The following is a 25,827-nucleotide window of genomic DNA, read 5'->3' as shown; positions in this document are numbered from 1 at the left end:
GATTTAAATAAATTTCTGCTGTTTTGTATTTTCCCCAAAACAGAAAATTTCCATCACATATATATTGTACTGTTTTTTTTTCTCTGTGAAGCTTTGCTCACAGCAATCCTCTATCTGTGTGCCATTGCTTGTTGCTGTGCCCTCCCCCAGTCTGTATCCCATTGCAGACACTCTGCCCTCCCCCGTCTGTATCCAATTGCAGACGCTCAGCCTTTCCCCGTCTGTATCCCATTGCAGACGCTCTGCCTTCCCCCTGTCTGTATCCCATTGCAGACGCTCTGCCTTCCCCCTGTCTGCATCCCATTGCAGACGGTCTGCCCTCCCCCAGTCTGTATCCCATTGCAGACATTCTGTCCTCCCCGTCTGTATTTCATTGCAGACATTATGCTCTCCCCCGTCTGTATCTCATTGCAGACGCTCTGCCTTCCCCCTGTCTGTATCCCATTGCAGACGCTTTGCCTTCCCCTGTCTGTATCTCATTGCAGACGCTCTGCCCTCCCCCGTCTGTATCCCATTGCAGACGCTCTGCCTTCCCCTGTCTGTATCTCATTGCAGACGCACTGCCCTCAGCTGTCTGTATCCCATTGCAGACTCTCTTCCTTCTCCATCTGCATCCCACTGCAGACATTCTGCCCTCCCCGTCTGTATCCAATAGCAGACGCTCTGTCCTCACCAATCAGTATCCCATTGCAGACGGTCTGCCCTTCCCCTGCCTGCATACCAATTGTAGACGCACTGCCCTCGCTCTGCCCTTCCTCCTGTCTGTATCTCATTGCAGACACTCTGCCCTTCCCCCTGTCTGTATCTCATTGCAGACACTCTGCCCTCCCCCGTCTGTATCCCATTGCAGACACTCTGCCCTCCCCCTGGCCGTATTACATTGCAGATGCTCTGCCCTCCCTCGTTTGTATCCCATTGAAGACGCACTCCCCTCCCTCGTCTGTATCCCATTGCAGACGCTCTGCCCTCACCCATCAGTATCCCATTGCAGACACTATTCCCTCCCCCGTCTGTATCCCACTGTAGACAGTCTTCTCTCCACTGTCTGTATCCCATTGTAGACGCACTGCCCTCCTCCTGTCTCTATCCCATTGCAGACGCTCTGCACTCCCTCTGTCTGTATCCCATTGCAGACGCTCTGACCTCCCCCCGTCTGTATCCCATTGCAGACGCTCTGCCCTCCCCCTGTTTGTATCCCATTGCAGACGTTCTGTCTCCATTTGAAATCTTATTGAATGACTATCCTGGTGCATGAGCAAACTGAGCTCTATCGCTTTCATCCGGTTCATTCCAATAGATTGTATTTTGTTGATTAGCTCACACAGATCACACAGAATTCCACTTGTTACAGGCTTCCAAACACAAAATGAGTATTGATCTCAACTCTGTATTTCCTGACAGCTACCCAGGGCGTCGCTGCTTCTGCATAACAGCCTGAGATGGTGATATGGCGTCCCCCTTTGCTGTGTAATTTACTGAATACTTCATTCTGTTTGGTGCGACCTGTTTGGTGCAGCCCACTTTGCCGCAGACCCATTTAGGCGCAGAACTATTTCAGTGCCGCTCATATTTATTCCTTTTCAGGCTTAGATCAAAGCATTAATCAAAGCAATAAAATGAAAAATAATGTTTATTCCCTTCAGTAAATATGTTGAAAAGATCCTTGAGTAAGTATAACATTGACTCAGAGTTTTCTTTCAGAGCTAAAATGATAATTAGTCTTGCATTTATTCACATTGAAAACATTCATGAAGCTATTGAACATTTGTCTGATGCGCTTCCAGATGAACTGCAGCCGCTGCTGGACTGGTTCGAGGATAACTATGGAGGTAGAAGATTACACAGAGGAAATGGTCGGCGTTCACCGCTTTTTCCAGTTGGAATGTGGAATTTATATGAAAGCACTTTAAACAATGAGGACAGAACAAACAATAATGCAGAAGCTGCCCACAGGAGATGACAATGCGAACTTGATGTGGAACATCCAGTTATTTGGAAATATATTGACCGTTTACGAAAAGTTCAGAGAGGATATTTACTATGAGCATCTGATAGCAGGCACGATATTCCGTTGAAATTAAAGAAGCAGATGCTAGAATACAAACACTCATAAGAAGATTTAGTGAGAGAAATGATGTCGAGTATTTATGAAGATTGCCCATAATTATGAATGAACGTCATGGTTTAGATTTTTCGTAATGAACTTATATCATTTATTTTTTCTTTTTAACATTTTTACTGAAGAGAATAAAAATTATTTTTATTTTTAGTCTTTCATTAATGCTTTTAACTAAGCTTGAAAAGTGAGAGAGATGAGATTGGAAATGCCAGCGAGTTTAAATTGAGAATTGCTCTTTACTGAACATTGCTGCTTACTTGGTTGGTGGGACGTCGATGTTTCAGAATCTCAACACAAGGTGTCCTGGTCCTCCCTGGCTCTTTCCAGGATCCTCCCCACATATTGAGGTAGAGGGTGGGGGAACGGATAGAGGCCACTCTAACTCCCATTTGGCATTTTATGTCCTATCCCAGGATGTTTCTCCTGGAATGGGAGAAGAGGAGGGACGGAGTGAGGGTGGGAGTGGGTGTCCCTGCTGTTAATGCTGGTATAGGGGAAGGGGGAAGGGTGAGGTGTCCGGAGGGCGTCTGACCACAGTGTTGTATCCATGCAGTGGTATTAGTGTGCGGGGCTATTGCGTCAGTGACAAAATAAAAGTGGGGGAGGGAAGGTGCTGAAATCAACAGTGAGTGTGGTCGTGCTTGAGCCTTATTTGGAGATAGAGTGTGAGCCTTGTTCGGGTGTAGGTGTTATAACAGATATACAGTGAGTGCGAGGGAGGAGAGAGAATATGGTGACACTTATCCTGGCAAAGTGGGGGAAGAATATTGATGCTTGTCCTGTACTGCTGACCAATTCTTCAAATCAATCTCAGCGTTGAGGTGAGTCTCCCTGAACGTCTTGTCCAAGTCTATCGCTAATAACGCCACATACCCTTTCCATCATTTCCCACAGAATCGATTTGGGTGGGTCTTCCAAATAGTAAGGTGAAGCAAACATTAGTGTGTTATATATCAAAACCAAATCTGTCACATAAATACTTTACATCATATGCTCTGGAAACTAGGTATGCAAATATTTGCAAGGGAGAGCAATGACACAGTGATATTATCGCTGGGCTCTTAACCGAGAGACCCAGGTAATATTTTGGGGACATGTATTCAAATCCTGCCATTGCAGATGGTGGAATTTGAATCAAGGGTTTATGATAACCAGGAATCCATTGTCTATTGTTGGAAAAACGCATCTGGTTCGCTGGTGTCCTTGAGGGAAGGATACTGCTGGCCTTACCTGGTGTGGCCTGCACGTGACTCCAGACTTAAGACAACGCTGCTGACTCTTAACTGCCCTCGGGCATGGACAATAAATACTGGTTATCCAGGGACGCTCTCATCCTGTGAATGAGTAACAAATAATCGTGGGTGCTGCAGTAATAATGGATGGTCTCAAGTTGCACCGAAATTACATTAACTAAGTGACTACTAATGCTGTGAAGGATAACTTCCGAAAGTGTGTATGAGGTAGGTTGAACAGTATGTTGTGAACCAAACTAGAGAGCAGGTTATTCCAGATTTGGTGTTGTGTGGTCAGGAGGACTAATTAATAACCTTGCTCTGAAGCAGCTTTGGAGGAATAGGGACATCAATATGTTGCATTTTTACATGGCGTCTGAATACGATATCGAATGTCTGAACATTCTTGTCAAACATCATGGAAGCCCGGAGGCAAGAGGGTCAAGTACGCTCCAATGAATTGGGGAAGTATTATGTAACATTCAATGGGAGAAGCAATGATTGTGAGAGTCATAGAGTCCGACAGCACGGAGAAAGGCCCTTCAGCCCAAACTGGTCCATTCCGAACAAAATGTCCATTCACATTAACCCCATTCCCCTGCCCTTGCCCCATATCCTTCTTATTCTTTACTATCCATGTATGTGTCCAAATGCATTTTAAATTTTGTGGATGTACCCGCCTCAAGCACCTCTGCTGGCAGCTCATTCCATGTGTATACCACCCTGTGTGTAAAAGAGATGGCCCCTCAGGTTCCCTTTTACTCTTTCCCCTCAGATCTTAAATTGATGCCCGCTAGTCCGTGGGTTGCTCAATCCTGTGGAAAAAAAGACTGAGTGCATTCACTCTACCCATGCTTCCCATGATCTTATACACTTCTCTCAGATCCCCCTCAGTCTCATACACTCTAAAGTAAAAACTCCTGGCTTGCCCAACCTCTCACTATATCTCAGACCATTGAGTCCGGGCATCATCCTTGTAAACTTCTTCTGCACTATTTCCAGTTTAATAACATTCTTCCAATAGCAAAATGAATAACACTGAACATAACACTACCAGTATTGCCTCACCAGCATCCTGTATAACTGCAACATAACTCCCTAATTTCGATACTCATTACTCTGACTGATGAAGACCAGTGTGACGAATGCCTTTTTCACTGCCCTATCTACCTGTGACTCCACATTCAGAGAACCTTGAACCTGAATTCCAAGGTCCCTTTGTCTTTATACACTCCTTAAGACCCTGTCATTCACCATGAAACTCCTCCCTTGCTTTGACTTACTAAAATGCAAGAACTGACAATGACCTGTAAATATATATACAATATACATGCATAAAACAAATAGTAATAATCCCAGAAACGACTCCTGAGGCATTCCACTCATTACAGGCCTTCAGTCCGACAAGCATGCTTCCACTATTACTCTATATTTCCTACCATCAAGCAAATTTTGGATCTGATTTGCCAGCTTCCCTCAATTCCATAAGATCTGAACTTCCAGAGCAACCTACCATGTGGAACCTTACTGAAGGCCTTGCTGAAATCCACAAACACTATGTATACCACCATGCCCTTGTCAACGTTACTGGTCATTTCACCAAAGCACTCTCACAAATCTTTGAGCCATAATCCCCCATGCACAAAGACATGCGGACTGCTCATAATCACACCCTGCCTTGCCAAATGCATGTATATCGTCTCTCTCAGAGTCTTCTCAAGAAACTTACCTACTAGAGATGTTAGGTTCACTGGTCTATAATTTCCAGGTTTTTCTTGTAGCTCTTCTTGAATAAGGGCTCAGCATTCGCTACCCTCCAGTCCTCCGGGACCTCACCCGTTGGCTACTGATGATTCAAGAGTATCAACCAGGGCCCCCACTATTACTTCTCTGTCCTCCTGCAGTGTTCCTGAATATATCTGGTCAGGACCAGGAGACTTATAGAAATACTGCATTGTCTGAAAGATATGTCTACATATTTCAGGTGAAAACACCAAAGAGTGAGTAAGTGACACATGATGATTAACATAACAAATTAAAGAATATATTAATCACAGGAAGTGACTTCAGAAGAATACCAGACATTGTGGAATCCTAAGAATTCTCAGAAAATTGCAATCCAGAAAAGGAGGGCCATGAAACTGATCAGGAAATCAAAAAAGCAAACATGCATGCAAACAAACAGGAACACAAAGACTACAAAAATCTATAATCTATATTTCAAAAGAAAAAAAAAGTCAAATGTGGAAATTTGCAATCGGGAGAGACGAGTTTATGGTGGATAACAGGGAAATAGCAAAGCAAATGACCAGTTACTTTACGTTGGTCTTAATGGAGTAAGATCCAGAAAATCACCCAGAAATACAAAGTGATCGTATAGGACCTGTGGAAGTAAAGACATAAAGTCAATTCATATCAGTAACAAGGCAATATTGAACATGCAGCTGGATTGAGCATTGCTAAGCTTGACAAACCAGATGTACTTCATACCAAAATCTTCAGAAATAAATCACAAATAGAAGTATTGATTGCATTGTCGATGACTGTGTTCTATTTTCCCGTACATTCTGCAGAGTCTGGAAGCTGGTGTTGATAAATGCACATTAGTAAACGTGATCCAAGCACTATAGATGAATGGTAGGGATCCAAGCATCTGAAAAGAGAGGAAGAGATAGTGTGGAGAACCGCTGACAAATTAACATTTGTCAGGAAACTGTTGGAATATATTATCTAGGATGTGATATTCGATATTGAGACATTAACAGCAAACTTTGAGAGACTCAGTGCGCATTTCTGAAAGGGAAATCATACTTGACAAACTTTGGAATTGTTTGAAGTTGATTCTTACAGCATAGATAATGGGGATCCAGTAGAATTGGCATATTTTAGATTATCAGAAGGCTTTCTATTAGAACTCACACAATGAGTTCGAAAATGCAATGATGTGAAGGGTATTTGGAGGAATATATGTAAGTGGAAACCTAAAGTTTGGTTTGCCTTCCTTTAAGGGAGTCAGAATATAGATGTAAAGACATGTTGAAGAAACTTCACAGAGTATTGGTGAGACTGTACCTGGAGTATTGAGAACAGTTTTGGTGACCAAATCTAAGAAAGAATATACTGACCACAGAGGTAGTGTAATGGACATTATCCAGATAAGTCCCTCAGATGGCGAGATTGCGTGATGAGGAAACTCGGCCTATGTTCTCTAGAGTTTCAACGAATCAGCGGTGGGTCACTGTGAACTTTATAAAACTCACAAAACATACCACAAGTTGGAAATTAACAGAAAATTTATCAGGCTGTCTAATCCACATTCAAGGCAAATAATGACAGGATAAGGGACAAACCATTTAAGACTACAATAAAGAGGAATTTCTGCGTGTGGAGGGGACTGAGTAACACAGGGGCAAGGCAGGACAAAAGAAATAAAGAAAAAAGAATACAAGCATTGACTACTTTCTAAATGGTGAGAAAATTCATAAAGCCAAAGTACAGAGGGATCTGGGAGTGCTAGTTGAGGATTCTCTAAAGGTAAACATGCAGTTTGAGTCCGTGATTAAGAAAGCGAATGCAATGTTGTCAATTATCTCAAGAGGGTTGGAATATAAAAGCACCGTTGTACTACTGAGACTTTATACAGCTCTGGTTAGGCCTCATTTGGAGGACTGTGTCCAGTTTTGGTCCCCACACCTCAGGAAGGACATACTGGCATTGGATCGTGTCCAGCGGAGATTCACACGGATGATCTCGGGAATGGTAGGTCTAACGTATGAGGAACGGCTGATGATCCTGGGATTGTATTCATTGGAGTTTAGAAGATTAAGAGGAGATCTCAGAGAAACTGACAAGGTAATACATGCTTGGAGAGGGTGGACGCGAGGAAATTGTTTCCATTAGGCGAGGAGACTCGGACCCGTGGACACAGCCTTAGAATTAGAGTGGGTAAATACAGAACAGAAATGCGGAGACATTTCTTCAGCCAGAGAGTGGTGGGCCTGTGGAATTCATTGCCACAGAGTGCAGTGGAGGCTGGGACGCTAAATGTCTTCAAGGCAGAAATTGATAATTTCTTGACGTCACAAGGAATTAAGTGCTACGGGGAGAATGCGGGTAAGTGGAGTTGAAATGCCCATCAGTCATAATTGAATGGCGGAGTGGACTCGATGGGCCGAATGGCCTTACTTCCACTCCTATGTCTTATGGTCTTATGGACAAGATTACAGAGAATCTCCAGATAACCTACAAGTGTGTCAAGCGGAACAGAATAACCAGCGAATACGTAGGAATCATTAGTGACTTGCCAAGTTGCATCTAAATCAACTTTAGTAGTAGGAGAAAGAGGGGAGTGGTAGAAGGCTGTTTGTGTGACTGGAGGCTAGTGTCCAATCGTGTACCATGGGCATCAGTGCTGGGTCCCTTATTATTTGTGATTCGGAGGTGCTAGTGTTGAGCTGCGGTGGACACATCTAAAAATAGCATAACACCAGACCATAGTCTAACAGGTTTATTTGGCAGCACTTGCTTTCAAAGCACTGCTTCTTCATCAACGTGCACAACCATGTGATGTAACTGATGTTGAGAGATTTTCATCCTTATTATTTGTGGTATTCATAAATGATGCAGCTGTGAATAATGACGAAGGGTAGGGTGTGTAATAAAAAGGTTTGTATTTGGGTAGTTGGCAGTGTGGAGGAAGGCCTTATGTTACAGGTAGATACTGATGGAATGGTCAGATGGGTGGATCAATGGCAGATGGAATGTAACCCTGATAACTATGAGCTGATGCACTTTGGAAGAAGGAACCAGTCAGGGGAGTACTCGATGAATGGCAGCACACTAGAAAGCTCAGAGGGTGCTTCTCCAGACATCGCTGAATGTGACTGCACAGGTTAATACACAATCTGGGAACGGCTAGGGGAATGTAAACATAGTCTTTTTTAATCGAGGCATATATTATAAGAACTATGCGGAACTTTGGTGAGGGCAAGATGGAATGCTGTGTGTAGGTCTGGGAACAACATTCCAGGAAGGATGTGATTGTAGTGGAGCGGGTGCAGAGATGTTCCCTGGGATGGAGCATATCAGCTATGGAGAGAGGCTGGATAACCTCAGGTTGTTTAGCTTGGAGGAGAGAAGGCTGCGAGGTCTGTGATTCAGAAGGATAGGATTACGAGGTACATGGACAGGGTGGATAGACAGCAGCTGTTGCTGTTACTCAAAGGGCAACACTTTAAAAGTGAAGGATTTGCGGTTTAGTGAAGATTTGAGAATTGTTTTTCAACCAGAGCGTGTTGGGGTCTGGAATGCACTTCTTGAGAGTGGAGTTGTCATGCTAACCTCAAACCATTAGAAACGACACGGTTGTGCACTTCAAATGCTTTAAGATTCACGGATAAGGACTTGTGTCGAAAAGTGGACCGAATGTAGACTGTGTTGTATTTCTGGTAGTACGGAGTCTGTGCTTCTGTAATTGTATGGCTGTGGAAGGTCAATCATTGGGTAGCTTAAGGTAGGAATTGATGGGTTTCTGAAGATTATCTTAACAAAGTTGATAAGAGAGAACTGGTAATATTTTCTGGAAATATGTCAATGGCAAAATTAAGAGAAAAAAGTTGCAGATTTCTTACAGTCTGATACTAGATAAATGAAGACCGGGAAATAGCAGAACTATGGAGCAAATACTTTAGTTATACATTCATAGAAGAAAACAAAACAAAAAAGAAAACTAGCAATACTAGGGAACTTTAGTCTTGTGAGAAAAAGGGAATAGAATGAAAATAGCAACTAAACAGTTTAGAGAAAGTATTGGACTGAAATTAATGGGCATAGACAAAGTCAACAGAGATTTATGAAATGGGAATCATATTTGAGAAAGTGGCTTTTAGTAAAATTATGTAGGAGGTATCAATGCCATGCGAGTGGATTATCAGAAAGATTTTTGTTAAAGCCCCAAGCCTATTGTGCAAATTCGAATCCTATGGGACTCGGGCTAATATATGGTCATAGATTTAGAATGGAAGAGCTGGCAGGAAACAATGAGTAAAACAATGCTTTATTTTTAAATGGAAGGCTTAGAGGATATTGTAAGGATCGTGTCTAGGGCTCCAGCTATTCCCAATACACATCATATATTTGGGTGAGGGGTGCAAATGCAATATTCCCATGTCTGCTGACAGCACTAAATGATGTCAGCTTGTGAGTGGATGAGGAGGATTTAAAAACGTTCCAAGGTAATTGAGACAAGTGGAGTGACTGGCCGAATACGTGGCAGGTGGAGAGTAATGGGGGAGATAAGGTGTTGTGTACTTTGATGAAAACAATGGACTGGCAGCCTTTCATTTGAAAAAGGATTGGTTGAAAAATGTTGCATTATAAATGAACTTAAGCTGCATTTTTGTTTATTTCTGCGTAGCCCTCCGAGTCCATGTGTGGCAGTGAGTTCTGAAGCCAGAAGTCAATACTGGGAATGGCATTGGCACGCTGACCATTGTATGTAGGCCCAGCACGTGGGGAACTGTACCTTTGAAAGGAATCTGGATGTCCCTGTACACCAATCACGTAAAGCAATATTGCAGGAGCAGAAAGCAGGAAGGAAGATAAATGTTTTATTCACCTTCATTTCAGGGGGATTTGAGTACAGGAGTAAATGCACCTTACTGCTGCTATACAGGGCCTTGGTGAGACCCCATCTCGAACATTGTGCAATTTTGTGTGCAGTCTTGGTAGCTTTTCCTAACAGATGACAAACCTGGTATTGAGGGAGAGCAGCAAAGGATGACCAGACTGATCTCTGGGATGACAGACTTGTTGTGGGAGCAGAGTTTGGGGCAACTGGACCTGTATTCAATGGGGTTTAGGAAAATGAGTGGAAATCTCAGTGAAATACATAACAGTCTGACAGGGTGAGACAGATTAGAAGCATGGATGGTAATTCCTCTGGCTGGGACGTCTAAAACAAGGGGGCACAATATTCGGTACAGACAGGCCACTTTGCATTGAGCTGAGAATAAATGCCTGCACTCGGAGACTGGCGAACCAGGGGTACTCTCTCCCAGATCAGGCTGTGGAAGTCAAGGGGCTGATCATAAATAAGGATTTCTGGAAACTAAAGGGATAGGGAGAGAGCAGGAGTATGGTGTGAAGATAGAAGATCAGCTATCATTCCAGGTTGTTCTCCAATAACGCAATAACTGTGTTCCTGTGCAACACTGTGTTGTACAAAATCGTGCAATATTAATAATGGGGTCTATGGAAAAAAGAGGGTAAGTGGCGAACCCCCAAAAATATCAGTAAAAACCAAAAATTGAATTTGATCTAACACACAATAGAACAGTCTAAATAAATCTTCAAATTACATGTTGTAATGGAACAGTGCTGTAAATGTAACGCTTTCACACGACAATCACTCACTGGTGTGTACCTTTCACTACAATCGTCACCAGAAAGCGCGCGGGGGCTAACTGACCATGAGAAGCCGATGCCGAATTCCAGTTCTCTCCAAGATTCTCCCCACGGTTTGAAATAAAGTTCTTTCGAAATATAGACTACAATTCCCAGTTTCCGGCTCAGTTTCAAGGCCTGCAGAGCCGATTGCATTCCTGTTTTTGCTGAACACATTGATTGTACCTTTTGTGGACAGAGGGTTTCTGAGGCAGGATTTGCTGTTCAGCTGGTGCCCGACAGTGAACGCCAGTTCACTTTATAGAAAAAGGTTCATGAATTGCATTGCGCCGAAATGTATTTAATCAACACGCGTTATCAGTGAACTGCCTGTACATAGAATGGAGGCGCAAAACAGATGGGCTGAATGGACGACAGCAGTTCTCATTTTATGTTTCATAATGTTTAAACATATTAAGGGATATGTATATTGTATGGGGAAAACTGCGTTGAGGAGATTTTCGGCCATTAACTAGAATAGGGAAAGCTGAATGAGTTGTATGAAGTATTCCTTTCCCGATGTTTCTCTGCAGTGTATGGGGAAGCTCTGTAAATGTTGTCACAAGGTCTCAGCTGTTAGGAAGGAGGTCTCTGCAGGGTCGACAGGATTGTGTTTCCCGTTCCCTTTTCTGATAACGAGGCTGGTGCCGGCCGTTCTCTCTGGGTTTATCCTTTAAGACCTCGGAGCAGTTTGATACAATTGAGTGCTTTGCCTGCCCGTTTCAGAGAACATTGAAGAGTGTATCACATGTCTGTGTGTCTGGAGTCACTTTTCGGCCAGACAGGAAAGCACGGGGGATTCACTTCCTGAAAGTACACTGGGGAAGGAGATCGACATCTATAATCGACATTGAATACACAATCACTATTACTGACACCAGGTATTAGATCTCGATATTTTATTAATTGTTTTTAACTTGCACCAGTTGCCAGAGAATTATCCTGGTCTCGATTAGCAATCCAATGACAATTCCACAACAGCACCATATCCACATGGGGGCCTATCGGAAACCACACTGAACCGATTATTTCTGTGCTGTGTGACAACTCTATCAAAAATTACCCCAACCAATTTGACTATCGTGATGAGACTGAGGGCGTGGTAATTGGTCCGCTTGTAATTATTCCCTTGTTAGGGGATGGGACATAGTTGAGTAATTAGGAGAAAGTGAGGACTGCAGTTGCTAATTACCCACATTGCCAGGGAGTTGTCAGAGTTGGAGCTGGAATGAAACAGCTTCCTCAGGTACACGGCTTGTTTTGTAGCAAAAGTACTCAGTCCTATTGCAGGAATGGTGTCAGGGCCAAATGCCTTTGTCGTATCTACAGTGTCCAGCTGTTGCTTCATGTTACGTGCAGTGAATTGAATTGGTTGAAGACGGGCATCTGTGATTCTGAGGGTATAATAGTGAGAGTGAGGTGGGTAATCGACTCAACACTTCTGGCTGATGATGGTGCAGATATTGCATCTTTTGCATGGATGCACAGGGCTGTTCCATTATTTAGAATGGCGATATTTGTGGAGTCCTCTCCTCCAGTAAGTTGTTTAATGGTCCATCGACTTTTATGCATGGATTTGACAGGACGAGAGAGCTTATATCTGATTTGTTAGTCTTGGGATCATCTCGCTCTCTGTATCACATGTTAGTCCTGATGTTCGTAGAGTAACCAGTCAAGTGTGGTAGTTTTAATGGATTGTCATGAGGTTTAGGTGCATGTGATTCCGACCCCACCATGTTCACCCACACTCGTCACTGATCTATGGATCGGCTTGATGGAAATGGTAGACGGATGGAATATCCTGGGGGAAAAGTTACAGACTGTCATTGAAATCTACAGCATCAGATGATAACAAAGTCTTAGCTGCAATATCTACAATTCAATTCTACTGACTGCCCCCGCCCCCATTTCACACCGAAACCTATTCACCCATCAGCCCTGTATTCAGTGACCTGCTCTGGTTTCTGATGCGGAAATACTTCCATTTTCATATTCTCATTCTGCTGGAAGTCTTTACTTGGTGTCACGCCTCCAATTTGTTACATAAACAATATCAATTTAAGGCACTAATCTGAATCTTTTCCTTTCAGTAATGTCATCTTCTGTATTTGAAGTGAATGTGTTTCCTTCTGCTTTTCTCCCTGACCAGGATTCAGAGCTCTGCAGTGTCATGGATGCCAGCCTTATGCAGTTTCAGAGTCAAGGAACTTGTCACCATGCCTTACTGTTCAATTCCCAGTATACAGCGCTCCATGTTGGACAGGATGTTTGGGCATCTTTGACAATTGTCGTTGGAAATTGTTCATAATCAGGAATTGCTGAAGAAATTGCTAAAGATGTTGCAGAATTTTCTGGAGTGAATGCAGAGTTAAACTTTCAGGTCCAGTGAACCTACTATAAAGGTTTTTTATTTTTATTTCCAGTATTCATAATTATATATTTAATTGAAAAATTGTTCTGCGCCTATTCATTTCTGGATAAACTCAGCAGGTCTGTCAACATCTGCAGAGAAAGTGAAACAGAGTTAGCGTTTCCAGTCCAGTGTGACAATTCTTCAAAACTGAATACAATTGCAAAATGGTCTTTTAATCACTTGCCAGATGTGGAGGATGGGTGGCAGGGAAAAGAGAGTGTGGCAAAAGAAAAACGGGCTTTTAGCAGTGGTGAGCGAAAATATTCTGTATAATGGGTCGAATGTAAGGTGTGAATGGGGGAAATGGGTTCTCTCTATTGAATGCAAGATAGAAAAGACACAACAACACAAAGTTATACGGAGGCCAGGACGGAGAATGTTGACGATGTGGTATTATATAGATTTGGCCACAGATACGTTTTCACTTTCGTCATCATCACCCCCTTTAGATAAAGGAATTCAGGTGCTTGACTTCTTATTGGCACTAGTAAGCGTTTCATGCTGCCTTATTATTGTAATATGGAGAAAAATAAATCACAGTATGACATTTCGGCTGAGTGTTGGTTACCTGTCATTTTTAATATTGTTTCAATTTTGCAGTGCTTATCTTTAAACGCTTGTTCTTGAAGTTAGCATCAGATGGAGTGTAAGATGTTGAGGGGTAACATTATAGAAACTTATAAAATCATGAGAGGTATGGATAGGGTGAATAGCCAAGGTCTTTTCCAAAGGCTTGGGGTATCCAAACATAGAGGGAATAGGTTTAACTTGAAAGAGGGTAGATTTAAAAGGGAGTAAGGGGCAGCTTTTTTACACAGAGGGCGGTGTGGGTATGGAATGAGCTTCCAGAGGAAGAGTGGGAGATGCAAGGACAGCTACAAAATTTAAAACTCATTTGGAAAAACATATCAATGAGAAACATTTAGAGGCACATGGACCTAATGAAAACAGATAGGACTAGTATAGGTTGGAAAACCTAGCAAGCATGGACATTTAGAAAAACTTCACGCAGAGTCAGGGTGATTTTGTGAAAGGGAAATGATATTTTGCCCTGTAAAATTCATGCAAAGTATTTCTGGAGATGCCTGAGAATGTAACAACGGACTTTATAAAAGGGATCTGGTAGACACGAGAGATTTTCCACAAGGTATTACAAAGCAAAAGTTCTGATACAAAACAGAAGCTCCAGGACGTCGGATACAGTATTAACATGGGATGATGATTGGTTCACACAGAAATCGGAGAGTCAGGGCTAATGGATCTTTATGGTAAAGGTTTATCTGCTGCAGTACCACAACTATCAGTCTGATGGCATCAGTTATTTACAATCTATGCTGACAGCCTGAAGGAGGGAGTTGAGTGCAATATACATCCGAGTTTGAGGATGACACTGAGAATCAAAAGGCAGGCTGTTACTTAATGGAGAAGACTTCCAGAAAAGGAACAGTAAAGGCATTGGAGTCTTCCTGTGTATGAAACATAAAGTCAGCATGCTGATGCAGCAAGTAACTTGGTTGGTACATTAGGCGGTTTCCTGGGAAGAAAGGGTTGTGTTATTGAGAATCTCTAAGATGATGAGGCGATAATTAATTGGGGTTTAAATGAATGAGGACTGATAATGCTGAAACCTACAAAACACAGAAGGGGTTGGAGAAGGTAGATGTTGAGAAGTTTTTTTTCATTCTTGAGCAAAGTGTCGAACTCGATGATATAGATACCCAATAAGGAACATCGATTTCAAACTGAGAAGTAGATTAATATCTTCTCTCCGAAGGTAGTGAATGTCTGGAATTCCCTAACTCAGAGAGCTGTGGAGGGATACAAGGAGTCGACAAGAGAGTGGAGTTGAGCCCTGGAGCAGATCAGCCATGTTCTTATTAAATGAAAGTGTTAGATTGAGGGGCCGATTGACCTACTCCTGTTCCTATTTATTAATTTCACATGTTATGCTTTTGGAAAGTAACGGTTATTTTGCTGGAAATCGTGTTGTACAATGTTACATTCAGAGAGGAGAGCAGAGGATTTGTTGTTTTAACCCTGCGTGGGGTATGTGGCTGTATTCCCAGCGTATCTGGGTCTGCAACATGACCTACATCTGGAGCAGACGTTACAGAGAGGGGAAACCTGGAAACATGGTCTGGGGGGTGGGGGTGGTGGTCACTTCCTGATCCAGCCTGGATTTTCCAAGTAGATTTCCAAAACTACACCTAACCATTGGAGTGGCCTCGATCTGCCCCTGTTTAGCATGCCCGAGGGCTGAATGGAACATCAGAACACAGGGCTGAGGGACACAAGTGGGCCATTCGGCCCTTTTCACACTACCCCACCAGTAACTAAGGTCATGGCTCATCTCATTGTGTTCCCAGCTGCACTTTTCTTTCCATGTACCATTATCCCTGATTCACCTGTCCATGGAAAATCAGACAAAGCCAGCTTCAATATAATGTAATGGTCCAGCCACCCCAAACTTCTGGGAAAGAGAATTCCCACTTGACTGAAATTCCACTTTGTGGATTTATCCGAATTCCTGCTCTGATAGATGTTGGAGGTGTCACCGTTTCCTTTTCTCGTCCCATTCCTCCACTGCTCACATTAAATTTTAAATGTAACCAGGTTGGTGAGATGGCCGATGATAAAGTTCTCAGACTGAGTCAGGTTCAGTGACAGGAACAAGTCAGGCAGATTTCTTTAGTCAGCCACAAGTAACTAATAAAACTAACGGATGCGCATGGTGGATCTGTGGTTAGCACTGATACCTCCCGTCACCAAGTAGCTGCGTTCAGTTCCAACCTCGGGCAACCCTCTGTGTGGATTTTGAACATTCTCCCCAGGCCTGTGTGTATTTCCTCCCAGTGTTCTAGTTTTCTCCCATTGTCCATAGATATACAGCTTAGAGCGGATTGGCCATGCTAAATTGCCCATAGTGCCCAGGGATGTGTAGGTTAGATAGGTTCGTCATGGGAAATGTAGGGTTACATAGATAGAGTAGGGGGGCAGGGCCGGGCGGGATACTGCTCCGAGGGTCAATGTAGACATGATAGATGGAATGTCCTGCTTCCACACTGTAGAGATTCTATAAAAACAACAAGAAGTTTGGATGATACAAACACCCAGTGGGTATCTATCTGATCCACTCTCCTCTAGGTTTTGTATGTTTCAATGAGATCACCTCTGATTCCAAGAGTAACCTGTTAAAGCCTCCATAATGTAAGACCCTCATCCCTGAATACATGAAGTGAAACATCTCCGAACTGCTTCCAACTTAATATATCCTTTCTCAGGTAAGGAGACATAAGTAATCTCACACACACATGTGGTTACTTTTTGTTTTCTCACTGGTGAGAGTATTTGGAACTCTCTTCCCTGCAGAGCATTGGAGGCAGAGATATTGAATATTTTTGAGGCACAGACGGAAGGTGCATAAAGAATAACGGTGTCAAAGATTATCGGGGAATGGCAGGAATGTGCAGTGTTTGGGAAATGCTGACAGTGGTACAAAATCACACTGTTCCAGCACGTCCAGGAATACAATGCAAAATGAAATGATAATATTGATAAAATGTTAAGGGGAAATCTCAGATGGTGGCGATCTGGAAGGTCTGCTTTGTTGGGCTCTGCATCACAGCACGGGCAAAGGGGTTCGCCGAACACACTCCATCCCAGCCATTTACTTAAAATGCTTATTTTTGGCAAGTTTTGAGAGTTGGCAGTTGTAGTCGCCTTAGTTTGTGTAGTTTTTAAGCCCTATGAGACGTTGTTTAGTAATTATGAGTAATTCGAGTTCTTCCTCTCTCGAGTTCAAATGTTGCGACAGTGTGTTCTGGGTAATGATGTGCTTAAATGGTCTACCTGGAGCATTAATATGAGCCATTGGCCAGAAAAGAAGAAACATTTACTTTCTAGTCTTAAAAAGAGAGAGTGGATGTTGTCCTATTGCAGGAGATGCAGCTTGATGACAAGGAACAATTGACATTACAGAGGTCGGGCTTGATCGGGTTTATTTCTCGAATTTTAGTATTAGGATCTTTCTTAGCCATTAATTCAGATTCAACCAATAACTCATCCACTCTATGGGAAATTGCTAAGGCTTATGCCAAGGGAATAATTATTCCTTATGATGTAGCAGAAGGGGGAGCAGGAACGCTGGTTTGAGGCAAAGCTGAGGGCAGCCGAGAGGGCATACTGTGATTGTCCCTCAGTGTCTAAGCTGCAGAGGATTACAACGCTTCGGTCTACAGTGAATTACACGCTCACACAGATAGCCAAGAAAGAACTTACTTTTGCAAAACAAAGACTGTTTGAACATGATGATAAGCCAGGCAGGTATTTATTCTATCTTGCCAGGAAAACGAGCGCCCCTCTTAAGCCATTACCTCAATTAAGGAAGGTATTGAGATCCTTACCTTCAATTCCAAAAGATTAATGTCTCCTGTCCGAGATTTTTCATCGAATTATTTCAGAATGAACATTTTGAGGATAGATGGATTAAGATGGAGTCATTTTTCAAGAACCTGGGTTTTCCATGAGTAATCCCTGAAGAAGTGTTGTGCCTTAATGCACCATTGTCAGCACAGGAGGGTGTGAAGCAGCTTCAGAATGTAAAGGCGCACGTTCCTGACGGATTTCCTGGTGAACTTTATAAATAATTTATAAACCTATTGTCAGGGCTGATATTTAACATGTTCTGTCACTCATACAGTCAGGAACCCCTCCCTCCATCATTAATAGATGCTCATATCTCTCTGATGCTGAAGAAAGGAAGACCCCGGAGAATGGTGCTTCTTACACGCCAATCTCTTTTTTAAATGTTCGTTTCAAAATCCTGTCTGAGATCCGTGCATTAAGGTGGAATCTTTGCTGCCTTCCGTTTCCAAAGAGGACCAAACCGGCTTTATAAAGGGCCGCAGATCTTCCTACAATGTTAAGAATTTACTCAATATCATCCAATAGTGTCAACAAGAATCTGTCCAGGGATTATTGATCTCTTTAGTTGAGAGAAGGCATTTGATTGTGTTGAGTGGCCGGATCTCTTCTGTACATTAGAATGGTTTGGTGTACGCAAAGTTTTTATCAAGTGGGTGAGGGTCATTTATCGCGATCCTCTGGCTGCGGTTCTCACTAATCTGTAATATTAATATTTCTCCAGACAGCCGACAAGGTTGACACCTTTCACCATTGTTGTTTACTTTGGGGATTGAGCCACTGGCGGAGGCCATCCGTAGGGATGCCAACATATATGCCCTAGAGATGGGATCGAAGTCACGAAAGATTACATTATATGCAGATTAAGGTCTTATGTTTTTTGTCAAATCTTGCAATTTCGGTATTTCATGTAATGCAATGCATTGATTCACTTGTTGCCTTTCCGGGCGATAAGATTAATTTTACAAAGTTGGAGGCCATGCCTACAGGAGGTCTTAGGGAAATACCTGATACTGAGGGCAAATCCTGGTTTCCTTTTAAATGGTCACGGGGGTCGTTTCCCTATTTCAGTATCTTTATTACATTTGTCTTTGATCATGTATTTAACGTGAACTATGTCCATTTGTTTGACAAAATTAAGCAAGGCCTTCAAAGATGGAGGCATTTCCAATATCCTCACTCGGGCAGATAGCTGTTATCAAAATGAATGTCCTTCCTCATTTCCTACACCCAGTTCAAATGCTTTCTATGATGTTTCCCAGACAGATATTTCGGAAACATAATGGCTGGTTTAGCTCTTTTATTTGGCACCATAAACGATTCTTTATCGAGATAACAAAATTGTCACTGCCCCACAGATTGTGAGGAGTAGATCTCCCCGATTGAAAGCAAGCAATTACGTTTTTTTTCATCGGATGTTAGTGCCTGGGCCACTGAGGTCTCGGCATCAATATGGCTAGACATTGAGCCCTCTCAGACAAAGTTAACCCTTATTAGTCTGTTGTTCTTAGATAAAATGACAACATTTATGGAATATTGTCATAACATAATGATTATCAATACTGTTAAAACTTGAAGGACAATGCATCAGATCGAGGCAATACAGCCAAAACCATGTTTCTTACCCCGATAATTGGTATACCGGGGATAATGCATTCCAGGTTTAAACTGTGGTCAGCGAGGGGAATATCTTGTTTGGATGATTTAGAATTATAGTATCCCTACAGTTTGGAAACAGGTCCTTGGGCCCAGCAAGTCCACTTCGATCCTCTGAAGAGTAACCCACGCACACCCATTCCCCCACCATCTTATATTTACCCTTATTAATGCCCCAACTTACAGATCCTGAAACACTATGAGCGATGAGCAATGGCCAAGTCAACTAACATGCACATATTCGTGACTGTGGGAGGAAACCTACGCAGTCACAGTTGAGAATATACTAACTCCACACAGCCAGTCACCCAAGGCTGGAACCAAACCCATGACCCTTGTGCAGTGAGTCAGCAGTGCAAACCACTGAGCCATCACGTATGACTAGAAGGAGAAACAATGATAACGTTTGAACAAATAATTCATAAGTATGGACGACCTGGTAGAGACTTCTTCTGTATTTTTTCCAGATTAGAGATTTGATTAAAAAACACAATTTTAAAAGACACTTATAGATCCGTTACAGAGAAGCAGGTGATTATTGTAAAGAATGCACTCTCTCAGTACCCTTTACCATTTGTTGGAGAGTGTCCCCTCAGACAAGACTGTGCAGCTTCGTGACGTCTGTGCGAGAGAGTTGGGGATTTAGATCTTTTCGGAAACATGCGAGGATATTTGTGAAAATGCTCGAAAGATTTTGATCTGTAATAAAACCCATTCCATGCAGTTGAAAAATCTTCATAGGTACTATCTGACCCCAGATTTTCTCTCAAAATTCAAAGTGGGATTATGTTCAGCGTGTCCTAAATACAGAATGACTACAGACGCTCTTACTCATTGCATGTGGTCCTGCTGCGGGCTTCGTATATATTGGAGCACTGCGTTCGGTGTGGTAGAGTGGGTCTTGGGGACCGAATTGGAGATGGACCCGGTTTTTCTTTTCCTGGGCCTGCCCAGAGTATCTTACGCAGATGCACATGGGAATAAAAAGTATATCCTTACTTTCTATGCTAGGAAAAATATTATATTGTGTTGTAATTCTGAAAACTCCCCTGGTCTGTTGAGACTTTGTAAGCTCATCATGGAGAATATCGCTTTGGACTTTGTCACCAGCATGGTGCACCAAAAAATAGAGATTAATATAAGTCATAGAATCATAGAGTCATGGAGATGTACAGCATGGAAACAGTCCCTTCGGTTCAACCCGTCCATGCCGACCAGATATCCCGAACCAATCTAGTCCCACCTGCCAGCACCTGGCCCATATCCCTCCAAACCCTCCTTATTCATTTACCCATCCAAATGCCTCTTAAATGTTTCACTTGTATCAGCCTCCCTGACATCATCTGGCAGTTCATTCCATAAACGTACCACTGTCTGTGTGAAATAGTTGCCCCGTAGTTCTTTATTATATCTTTCCCCTCTCACCCTAAACCTATACCCGCTCGTTCTGACTCGCCGACCCCAGGGAAAAGACTTTACTTATTTACCCTATCCATGACCATCATAATTTTGTAAACCTCGATAATGTCACCCCACAGCCTCCGACGCTCCAGGGAAAACAGCCCCATTCTGTTCAGCCTCTCTCTATAGCTCAAATCCTCCAACGCTGGCATCATCCTTGAAATCTTTTCTGAACCCTTTCAAGTTTCAAAACATCTTTCCGATAGGAAGGAGACCAGAATTGCACGCAATATTTCAACACTGGCCTAATCAGTGTCCTGTACAACCAAAACGTGATCTTACAACTCCTGTACTCAATACTCTGACCAATAAAGGAAACGCCTTCTTCACTATCCTATCTATCTGCGACTCACCTTTCAAGGAGCTATGAACCTGCACTCCAAGGTCTCTTTGTTCAGCAACACTCCCTGCGACCTTACCATTAAGTGTTTAAGTCCTGCTAAGATTTTCTTTCCCAAAATGCAGCACCTCGCATTTATCTGAATTAAACTCCATTTGTCACTTCTCAGCCCATTGGCCATTTAGTGAATCTGAGGTGACCCTCTTCGCTCTCCACTACACCTCCAATTTTGGAGTCATCTGCAAACTTACTAATTGTACCTCTTATGCTCGCATCCAAATCATTTATGTCAATGACAAAAATTAGTGAATCCAGCACCGATACTTGTGGCGCTGCAGTTGTCACAGGCCTCTAGTCTGAAAAACAACACTCCACCACCACCCTCTGTCTTTTAGCTTTGGGCTAGTTCTGTATCCAAATGGCTAGTTCTCCCTGTATTCCATGAGATCTCACCATGCCATTCAGTATCCCATGGGGAACCTCATCAAAACCCTTACTGAAATCCATATAGATCACATCTATCTTTGCCCTCATCAATCCTCTTTGTTATTTTCTCAACAAAACTCAATCAAGTTTGTGAGACATGAGTTCCCACGCACAAATCCATGTTGACTATCCCTAATGAGTCCTTGCCTTTCCAAATACATGCACACCCTGTCCCTCAGGATTCCCGCCAACAACTTGCCCACCATCAAAGTCAGGGTCACGGGTCTATAGTTCCTTGGCTTGTCCTTAACACCCTTCTTATACAATGGCACAACGTTAGCCAACCTCCAGTCTTCTGGCACCTCACCTGTGATTATCCATACTACAAATATCTCCGCACGAGTCCCAGCAATCACTTCTCTCGCTTCCCACAGAATTGTAGGGTACACCTGATTAGGTCCTGGGGATTTATTCACCTTTACCTGTTTCAAGACTTCCAGTACTTCCCCTCTGTGATATCGACATTTTGCAAGGTGTCACCATCTATTTCCCTACATTTTATATCTTCCATATCCTTTTCCACAGTAAATACTGATGCACAATACTCCTTTAGTATCTCCCCCATACTTCCTGTGCTAGTAAAAATATTCTTTTATGTTGGATGTCTGAAAAACTCCGGGTCTGTTGGGTGGTTGTAAGCTCGTCATGGAGAATATCCCTTTGGACATTCTCACCAGTATGGTGCACCGAAAAGCAGAGATTCATAGAAGATATGACAACCCTTTTTGGATTACCGCGATACATGCTTATCTGCCACTCTAAAAAGGGCTTTTATATAGCCCAATCGATATTGTCTAATGAATCACATATGAAGAATTATGAACGTATGAATGTGTATCAGTTCATGCTCTCGAAGAACGAGAACTATCACTTTGTTATGCTGAGCCGTATTATTTATTTATTATTTATTATTTATTTTTGTTTTTCTTCTGTCCGTTTAGAGACATAAACTTATTTTGTATATACATGCACATGGGTGTAATTCTGTTCAGTTATTTGAGTTGTTTTGTTATTGGTTTAATATAATAATAAAATATCTAATTCAATTAAAAAATTTGTTAAAAAATTAAAATGCTAACATTGATAGGTTAGAGTCCCAAATAACTCTCATCAGAGAGACCAAATAACTCTCATGGTGGTTTACGTTGAAGGTCACCACACGGGTGATGGGGTGAAGTTGAGAGAGCATCTCCTTCATGGTAACCTCAGTCAGTGTGGGGAATTGAACCTGCGCTGGTGGCCTTCCTCTGCATCACAAACCAACCATCCAGCCAACTGAGTGGGAGACTGTGTAATATTGTACACAGTATCAGTCACAAAAAAGGGCAAGAGAAATTTTAATGACAAGGGAAAAGATGGATTCGAGTTAAACATGTTATCTGCTAGAAATTATATTTTATAATGAGGCAAGTGTTTCGAAGCTGCCTTTGACTGAATACAATAAGGTGAGACAAGTGAAATAACCAGAATTACTAATTATGATTAGATATCGATAACCATAAAATAAGTGCATGTTTTTGAATGGTCTGTGGAAAGCATGCTGATTGTTGCATGAATTTATAAATCAGATTAAATATATTATAAGGAGAGTCCGGGTCCATGAGAAATGCCTTCTGAACACATGCTAGAAGAAACCCGTGGTATGAAGTATCTGAGAATCGTCTGCTCGGGAACAGGAACCTGGGGGTTGAATGACTGGAAATTCCTGTAACATGGAGCTGAGAAAACCATCAGATCACCCCCAAACGTATTGAACGTTGGAGCATATTTGAAGTACTGAATGGCCTCATGATGGATTTTAATTGTGTGTGATTTGAAAAAGGTACATCTCTACTCCATTCTCTTACGTGTTCCTCACTGGGGCACAGCCGTTTTCCTGAAACTGGGAATAAGTTGGAACAATACCTGGAACATTCCATAACTGACATTCTGCAGAATATTCTCTAACTATGTGGAGGGCATTAGAAAGGCAAGAGAGAAAGAGAGGGAAGGTGCTCCCTGCAATAGTGAGAGTGATGGAGCATGATCCTTGTTCGGGGGTCGGTGCTATAACAGATATACAGTGAGTGTTAGGGAGCAGAGGAAATATGGTGACCATTATCCTGACAGAGTCGGGAAGCTTAGTGATGCATGTCCTGTTTTGCTGGACATTCCTTCCGACCCCAGAAACTGCACGGAGCTGGATGGTGAGCTCAGTCCATGCTCGGTGGATCTGGTAGTGTGGCCCCCTCTGGGAAGAGAATGGTCCCCTTTTGTACTAGCGCATCCACCAGGACCTCCGTGCTGCTGTCGACAAACCGTAGTGTAATTTCCCCTTCATTGCAATGCTTGGGGAAAATGTGCAGGGCAGCTCCAAACTGAGAAAATGCAACCGTGTGCCCATTGATCTTTTAAAGATGGCACCAGTGTCAGGGATTATGGAATATCCAGGGGCATCCGGGCGATTGTGAGTACCTCCAGTCATGATGGGTGGGAGAATCGGGCTGGCATTGTATGAGAGGGACACCATGAAGTGGGATGTGCAGTTAATGAGATGAGTTTGGTAAGATAGCACCAGGAAACTAGCTCGGCCTCGTGCAAACAACCCCTCTGTCACACTTAATGAAAATATCACTGAGACAGTTTTTTGTTAGGTTCAGCCCAGTGAGGCGAAGACTCCGCTGTCCTCACTCCCAGTTACAAAGCTGCAGAACAAATGCTCATCCAAAACTCTCCATCGCCTGAAAGCACAGCAATATCCCTTTCACTTATAATTCTTCGAAATACTGACACGTGTTGCATGATACTATCGAAATGTCTTCATTTCAGCATTCTGAACCTGTGAACATATCCTTCCATGACATTTTTTCTCAGTCTACCCCACCCTATCTTCACCCCAAAACACACTCATTTACAGTCATATTGCACGAGACTGCCTGTATGACTGGCCATTTAGCCCAGCTGGTCTATGGCAACCAAAATGTCCATCCAGACTCACCCCATTTCCCTGGCCTTGTTCTGTATCCCTCTAATCCTTTCCTACCTGTGTATTTGTCCAAATGCCTTTTCAATGTTGTTATTGTTCCCCACCTCAATCACTTCCACTGGCAGCTCCGTCCATATGCGTACCACACTCTGTGTAAAAACGTTGCCCCTCAGTTTCCTTTTTTATATTTTTTATCCTTTCCAAACATTAATGCATATCCTCTAGTCCTCGATTCCACAACCTTGGGAACAAATTTTGAAGTATTCACCCCATGCACACCTCTCATGATTTTATAAGGGCTACACTTATCTAAGAACCCTCCTCGGTTTCCTACACTGTAAAGAAATAAGTTCTAACCTGTCCAACCTCTGCCTATAACTTAGAGCCTTTAGCCCAGGGAACATCTTTGGAAATTTGTTCTGCGTACTTTCTTGTTCAATAATATCCTTTCTAGAGCAAGCTGAACAAAACTGAACACAATACCCCAATACAGCCTTACCGACATCCTGTGCAACTGCACCATAATGTCCCAACGTCTATACTCAATGTGCTGATGAAGGCCAATGTACCAACAGCCTTCTTCACTGTCCTGTGTATCGTGACTCAAATTTCAGATAACCGTGCAGTTGATCTCCAACGTCCATTTGTTGCACTGCACTCCTTAAGGCACTATCATTCGTCATTAGATTCCTACCTGGATTTGACTTTCCTAAATGCAAGACACTTATCTCCATTTGCCATTTCTCAGCCCACTTCCTCAGCTGATCAGGGTACTGCTGCAATTTCTGATAATGTTCCTCACTGTAAATGATATCTCCTAATTTAGTGTCATCTGCAACTTACTAACATTGCTTTGTGCACTCTGGTCCAAATCATTGATATAGATAACAAACAGCAATGGGCCCAGCACCGATCACTGAGGCACTCCACTAGTCACGGCCTCCAGTCCGACAAGCATACCTCCACCATAGCCATTGCTTCATAACGTCAAGCCAACTGTGTCGCCAATTTGCTAGTTTAAATTGGAGTCCATGAAATCTTACCTTCCAGAGCGGCCTACCATTTGGAACCTTATCAAGGCCTCACTGAAATCCATATAGAACATGTCTACCACCCTGCCCTCATCAACCTTCCTGGTCACTTCTTCAAAAACTCTTTCAAAATTTGTCAGGCATGATCTGTCAGACACAAAGCGATGCTGACTGCTCGAAGTCAAACTCTGTCTTTCCAAATGTATGCATAACGTATATCTCCGTACCTTCTCAAGTGGTTTCCAGAAACAGATGTGAA

The sequence above is a fragment of the Chiloscyllium plagiosum genome, unplaced genomic scaffold, assembly GCF_037043375.1.
Source record: "Chiloscyllium plagiosum isolate Xiang-an unplaced genomic scaffold, Cpla_swu_hap1 HiC_scaffold_29, whole genome shotgun sequence".
In the NCBI taxonomy this organism is placed as follows: domain Eukaryota; kingdom Metazoa; phylum Chordata; class Chondrichthyes; order Orectolobiformes; family Hemiscylliidae; genus Chiloscyllium; species Chiloscyllium plagiosum.
Note: the sequence above shows the minus strand (reverse complement) of the source record.